This window comes from Procambarus clarkii, chromosome 59 (assembly GCF_040958095.1).
Source record: "Procambarus clarkii isolate CNS0578487 chromosome 59, FALCON_Pclarkii_2.0, whole genome shotgun sequence".
NCBI classification, from domain to species: domain Eukaryota; kingdom Metazoa; phylum Arthropoda; class Malacostraca; order Decapoda; family Cambaridae; genus Procambarus; species Procambarus clarkii.
The window spans coordinates 26,708,155-26,715,654 of record NC_091208.1 but is presented as its reverse complement, the minus strand read 5'-3'; the positions used below and the strand labels follow the sequence as shown (position 1 = coordinate 26,715,654).

At 49.2% G+C, this 7,500-nt stretch overlaps 1 long non-coding RNA gene across 1 annotated transcript in view; it reads right to left on the bottom strand.

The window, feature by feature from the left end:
* The window catches only part of LOC138353697 (uncharacterized), a 932,825-nt gene that overhangs the window by 54,389 nt on the left and 870,936 nt on the right, over positions 1–7,500 (bottom strand). The gene's annotated exons all lie outside the window — the stretch shown is intronic.

Sequence of the window (7,500 nt, the reverse complement as noted above, 5' to 3'; positions counted from 1 at the left end):
AACGACTGACTGGACGACCCTGTACACAGGAACGACTGACTGGACGACCCTGTACACAGGAACGACTGACTGGACGACCCTGTACACAGGAACGACTGGACGACCCTGTACACAGGAACGACTGGACGACCCTGTACACAGGAACGACTGGACGACCCTGTACACAGGAACGACTGACTGGACGACCCTGTACACAGGAACGACTGACTGGACGACCCTGTACACAGGAACGACTGACTGGACGACCCTGAACACAGGAACGACTGACTGGACGACCCTGTACACAGGAACGACTGACTGGACGACCCTGTACACAGGAACGACTGGACTGGAATGTCAGATATGAAGCTGTGTGCCCCTGCCGGATGTGAAGCTGTTTATCCCAGACAGATGTTAAGCTGTCTGATCCTGACAGATGTGAAGTTGTATACCCTAGGCAGATGTGAACCTGTGGCCCCCCCCCCCCTCCCCTCCCCTTCCTCCCAGACAGGTATATAAAGTTCCTGGGCAGGTGTGTGAAGCAAGATAACAAAGGCTTACGAAACAACTTAAAATATCTAAGCTGCCACACCCTTCACCACGTCCGGCCTCGCCCACACACACACACACACACACACACACACACACACACACACACACACACACACACACACACACACACACACTCTCGCCAGTCATTTTAGGCTCAAGGTGGATTTCTCAGACACAATCGAGTCTTCGAGAAACTTTAAAAAAAGGGACAGATATCTTTAAGAAACTTTATAAAGGTTTACATTAACCGTGGGGGAGAACTTAAGAAACTTTGGGGGAGAGGTAAGTTGTGGGTCACATCTTACGAGAGCTGGAGTGGTCGTAAGTTGTGGGTCATATCTTAGCCTTGGCATTTAAGTCAACCATAATCTCCTGGATTTATAAAGCAGTTACGCAAGCACTTACGAACCTGTAGATCTTTTTCTCAATCTTCGCTGGCTTTGTTCGGTGGTTTATGACAATAACAACAGTTGATTGGCAAGTTTTCATGCTTGTAAACTGTTTTAACTGACCAAAGCAGTCAAAGTTTGAGGAAAGATGTACAGATTCGTAAGTACTTGCGTAATTGCTTCGTGAATCTGAGTCCTGTACTGTATCTCACCTTGGACTAATATTCTGAAACTGTTTCACAAACCCTGGACAACATGGTTTCAGAACAGGGCGCTCTTGCCTGTCGCAGTTGCTGGACCACTATGATATGGCATTAGATGCTATGGAAGACAAGCAAAACGCTGATGTAATTTACACAGATTTCGCAAAAGCTTTTGATAAATGTGACCATGGTGTTATTGCACATAAAATGCGTGCAAAAGGAATTACCGGGAAAATAGGCAGATGGATCTACAATTTCCTGCCTAATAGAACCCAATGTGTAACAGTCAACAAAATAAAATCCGAACCATCAACCGTGAAGAGCTCAGTCCCCCAGGGTACTGTGCTTGCTCCAGTACTTTTTCTCATCCTCATATCGGACATAGACCAGAACACAACCTATAGCACTGTATCATCCTTTGCAGATGACACTAGGATTTTCATGAGAGTTGGCAACATAGAGGACACGGCAAACCTCCAGTCAGATGTAAATCAGGTCTTTCTATGGGCTACAGAAAATAATATGGTATTCAACGAGGATAAGTTTCAGCTCATGCGCTACGGAAAAATTGAAAATATAAAAACAGAAACCACGTACAAAACTCAGGCAAATCATAACATAGAACGAAAAGGCAATGTAAAGGATCTGGGTGTACTCATGTCGGAAGACCTTACCTTTAAAGAACACAATAAAGTAGCCGTCACAACTGCAAGAAAAATGACAGGTTGGATAACAAGAACTTTTCACACTAGACATGCTATACCGATGATGATACGTTGAAGAGCAGAGGTGCAACAGGTACTCTGAGAGAGAACTCTATCAACATCAGAGGCCCGAGACTGTTCAACACGCTTCCACTACACATAAGGGACATAACTGGCCGACCCCTCACAGTGTTCAAGAGAGAACTATCAACATCAGAGGCCCGAGACTGTTCAACACGCTTCCACTACACATAAGGGGCATAACTGGCCGACCCCTCACAGTGTTCAAGAGAGAACTATCAACATCAGAGACCCGAGACTGTTCAACACGCTTCCACTACACATAAGGGGCATAACTGGCCGACCCCTCACAGTGTTCAAGAGAGAACTATCAACATCAGAGACCCGAGACTGTTCAACACGCTTCCACTACACATAAGGGACATAACTGGCCGACCCCTCACAGTGTTCAAGAGAGAACTATCAACATCAGAGGCCCGAGACTGTTCAACACGCTTCCACTACACATAAGGGACATAACTGGCCGACCCCTCACAGTGTTCAAGAGAGAACTATCAACATCAGTGGCCCGAGACTGTTCAACACGCTTCCACTACACATAAGGGGCATAACTGGCCGACCCCTCACAGTGTTCAAGAGAGAACTATCAACATCAGAGGCCCGAGACTGTTCAACACACTTCCACTACACATAAGGGACATAACTGGCAGACCCCTCACAGTGTTCAAGAGAGAACTATCAACATCAGAGGCCCGAGACTGTTCAACACGCTTCCACTACACATAAGGGGCATAACTGGCCGACCCCTCACAGTGTTCAAGAGAGAACTATCAACATCAGAGGCCCGAGACTGTTCAACACACTTCCACTACACATAAGGGACATAACTGGCAGACCCCTCACAGTGTTCAAGAGAGAACTATCAACATCAGAGGCCCGAGACTGTTCAACACGCTTCCACTACACGTAAGGGACATAACTGGCCGACCCCTCACAGTGTTCAAGAGAGAACTATCAACATCAGAGGCCCGAGACTGTTCAACACGCTTCCACTACACATAAGGGGCATAACTGGCCGACCCCTCACAGTGTTCAAGAGAGAACTATCAACATCAGTGGCCCGAGACTGTTCAACACGCTTCCACTACACATAAGGGGCATAACTGGCCGACCCCTCACAGTGTTCAAGAGAGAACTATCAACATCAGAGGCCCGAGACTGTTCAACACGCTTCCACTACACATAAGGGGCATAACTGGCCGACCCCTCACAGTGTTCAAGAGAGAACTATCAACATCAAAGGCCCGAGACTGTTCAACACGCTTCCACTACACATAAGGGACATAACTGGCAGACCCCTCACAGTGTTCAAGAGAGAACTATCAACATCAGAGGCCCGAGACTGTTCAACACGCTTCCACTACACATAAGGGGCATAACTGGCCGACCCCTCACAGTGTTCAAGAGAGAACTATCAACATCAGAGGCCCGAGACTGTTCAACACGCTTCCACTACACATAAGGGGCATAACTGGCCGACCCCTCACAGTGTTCAAGAGAGAACTATCAACATCAAAGGCCCGAGACTGTTCAACACGCTTCCACTACACATAAGGGACATAACTGGCCGACCCCTCACAGTGTTCAAGAGAGAACTATCAACATCAGAGGCCCGAGACTGTTCAACACGCTTTCACTACACATAAGGGACATAACTGGCCGACCCCTCACAGTGTTCAAGAGAGAACTTGATAAACACCAAAGGATACCTGATCAACCAGGCTGTGATTCATATGTCAGCCTGCGAGTAGCCGCGTCCAACAGCCTGGTTGACCAGTCCAGCAACCAGGAGGCCTGGTCGAGGACCGGGCCGCGGGGACGTTGATCCCAGAAATCATTGCAAGGTAACCGCAGGGTTACCCTTGGCACTGTGTTTAACTGTAACTTCTGACACTGTGTCTCTAACTCTTGGTACTGTGTCTCACTGTAACTCTTGGTACTGTGTCTCTAACTCTTGGTACTGTGTCTCACTGTAACTCTTGGTACTGTGTCTCACTGTAACTCTTGGTACTGTGTCTCACTGTAACTCTTGGTACTGTGTCTCACTGTAACTCTTGGTACTGTGTCTCACTGTAACTCTTGGTACTGTGTCTCACTGTAACTCTTGGTACTGTGTCTCACTGTAACTCTTGGTACTGTGTCTCACTGTAACTCTTGGTACTGTGTCTCACTGTAACTCTTGGTACTGTGTCTCACTGTAACTCTTGGTACTGTGTCTCACTGTAACTCTTGGTACTGTGTCTCACTGTAACTCTTGGTACTGTGTCTCACTGTAACTCTTGGTACTGTGTCTCACTGTAACTCTTGGTACTGTGTCTCACTGTAACTCTTGGTACTGTGTCTCACTGTAACACTTGGTACTGTGTCTCACTGTAACTCTTGGTACTGTGTCTCACTGTAACTCTTGGTACTGTTTCTCACTAACCCTTGGTACTGTGTCTCACTGTAACTCTTGGTACTGTTTCTCACTGTAACTCTTGGTACTGTGTCTCTCTGTAACTCTTGGTACTGTGTCTCACTGTAACTCTTGGTACTGTTTCTCACTGTAACTCTTGGTACTGTTTCTCACTGTAACTCTTGGTACTGTTTCTCACTGTAACTCTTGGTACTGTTTCTCACTGTAACTCTTGGTACTGTGTCTCACTGTAATTCTTGGTACTGTGTCTCACTGTAACTCTTGGTACTGTTTCTCACTGTAACTCTTGGTACTGTGTCTCACTGTAACTCTTGGTACTGTGTCTCACTGTAACTCTTGGCACTGTTTCTCACTGTAACTCTTGGTACTGTGTCTCACTGTAACTCTTGGTACTGTTTCTCACTGTAACTCTTGGTACTGTCTCACTGTAACTCTTGGTACTGTTCCTCTCTAACTCTTGGCACGCGTTTTGCTTATCTTCCATGGCACTTATGGCCTCGTCATAGTGACCTAGCAATTGTGAGAGGCAGGAGTGCCGTGTTCTCAACCCATGTTGTCCGGGGTTAGGCAGACACTGATCCCATGTGTTATGTGATCTAACTTCTTAGCAAACTTAACAAGATTTTCATGTGTGATTTTAAACCTATTGATCTATACTTTTTTGCGTCCGCTTTACTACCTCCTTTATGGAGTGGCGCGATCTCTGCTGTTTTAAGTATGTCAGGGATGACGCCAGTATCTAGACTCCGTCTCCAAAAGATGTCTAGGGCCTGTGATAGTGGTGTTTTGCACTTATTGAAGAATATTTAATTCCTTGAGTCTGGGCCAGGTGCAGAGCGCATGGGCATGCTGTCTATGGCTACTGCCAAAGTCCAGTTGGGTTAGGGTGACATCTGATATGTGGGTTCGATGTTGGTGTCGCATTCTCGAAGCATTCATTTGGATCAGCGATCTTCATTGTTGTCAGTTCGCTGAAAACTGAATCGTACTGAAGCCTCGGTATTTGATTCATTTCTTTGTCGATATCTGTGAAAGTTCCATCACCATAGGGGAGCCGGTCGGCCGAGCGGACAGCACGCTGGACTTGTGTTCCTGTGGTCCTGGGTTCGATCCCAGGCGCCGGCGAGAAACAATGGGCAGAGTTTCTTTCACTCTATGCCCGTTACCTAGCAGTAAAATAGGTACCTGGGTGTTAGTTAGCTGTCACGAGCTGCTTCCTGGGGGTGGAGGCCTGGTCGAGGACCGGGCCGCGGGGACACTAAAAGCCCCGAAATCATCTTAAGATAACCTCAAGATAACCCTTCCCCAAAGGACCAATGCTGGATGCAGCTTTTGTTCTTTTGCACAAGACAACAAATATTTTTCATGCCTTTCTATTTCAATGATTGTTGTTGTTGCTTAAGATTCGCTACTTAGAACAAAAGGTTCCAAGTAGCACGGGCTATGGTGAGCCCGTAGGTTCACTGATTATCTTTTGCTCTCTCTACCTCTCCTGGATTTCAGATTATTCCTGCAATTCGAGCTCGACCATTTCTATTTCTCTACATAGAAATAGAATCTTTCTCTACATAGAAATAGATGGATAAATCCATCCTTGTCGTTGTTGGGATGGGGGGGGGGGCGTGGGAGTTGTTCTATCAGTGTTGACCAGATCACACACTAGAAGGTGAAGGGACGACGACGTTTCGGTCCGTCCTGGACCATTCTCTGCTTGTTCTATCTGCTTGTGAGGTTTTCTATATAGAGTTCTATTTTAATCTATTGGGGACTTGTATCATGTATTTTTTATGCAACGATGTGGATGGGACTAGAGTATTGTGCCAGCAGACAGTGGTGTGGGAGCCAGCAGACAGGGGGTGTGGGAGCCAGCAGACAGGGGGTGTGAGAGCCAGCAGACAGGGGGTGTGGGAGCCAGCAGACAGGGGGTGTGAGAGCCAGCAGACAGGAGTGTGAGAGCCAGCAGACAGGGGGTGTGGGAGCCAGCAGACAGTGGTGTGGGAGCCAGCAGACAGGAGGTGTGAGAGCCAGCAGACAGGGGGTGTGGGAGCCAGCAGACAGGGGTGTGGGAGCCAGCAGACAGGGGGTGTGGGAGCCAGCAGACAGGGGGTGTGGGAGCCAGCAGACAGGGGGTGTGAGAGCCAGCAGACAGGGGGTGTGAGAGCCAGCAGACAGGGGGTGTGAGAGTCAGCAAACAGGGTGTGTGGGAGCCAGCAGACAGAGTGTGTGGGAGCCAGCAGACAGGGGGTGTGGGAGCCAGCAGACAGGAGGTGTGAGAGCCAGCAGACAGGGGGTGTGAGAGCCAGCAGACAGGGGGTGTGAGAGCCAGCAGACAGGGGGTGTGAGAGCCAGCAGACAGGGGTGTGAGAGCCAGCAGACAGGGGGTGTGAGAGCCAGCAGACAGGGTGTGTGGGAGCCAGCAGACAGGGGGTGTGAGAGCCAGCAGACAGGGGGCCATGTGAGCCAGCAGACAAGGGGGAAGCGAGCAGACAAGGGGGCATGTGAGCCAGCAGACAGGTGTGTGAGAGCCAGCAGACAACATGTGAATAGTGTTGTGGCACTATTCGCCACTATCCCCGCGCACCAACCACTCCACATTTACAGGTGTGTGTGTGTGAATGTGTGGGCGCGCGAAAGTCTACCCCTCCTGTCCCTGACTGCTTTACTGAGGCACTCCATCTCTCCCCTCCCTTCCCCCTCCCCTCCCACTATGTCCCCTCTCTCTCTCCCCTATTTCCCCTCTGCCACGACGTGACTTACCCTCTTGTCTTGTGAACCCAATCTCGCGAGCTGAACCCTTCCCCTCTTTTCTCTAGCTAATATTCTGCCTGTACGCCCAACTTGGCCTCTCAGTAGCTCTGTAGGAGTAAGGTAACAGAGGAGTAAGGTAACAGAGGAGTAAGGTAACAGAGGAGTCACAGGAGTATGGTATATATCGCAGTAGGCATCCATCAGTCTCTCAGGAGAAGAGGAGAATGGTGGGGGAAGACAAGGGGGACAGGGGAGTCGGGAATGGTGGGGAGGACGAGGGGACAGGGGAGTGGGGAATGGTGGGGAGGACGAGGGGACAGGGGAGTGGGGAATGGTGGGGAAGACAAGGGGACAGGGGAGTCGGGAATGGTGGGGAAGACAAGGGGACAGGGGAGTGGGGAATGGTGGGGAAGACAAGGGGGACAGGG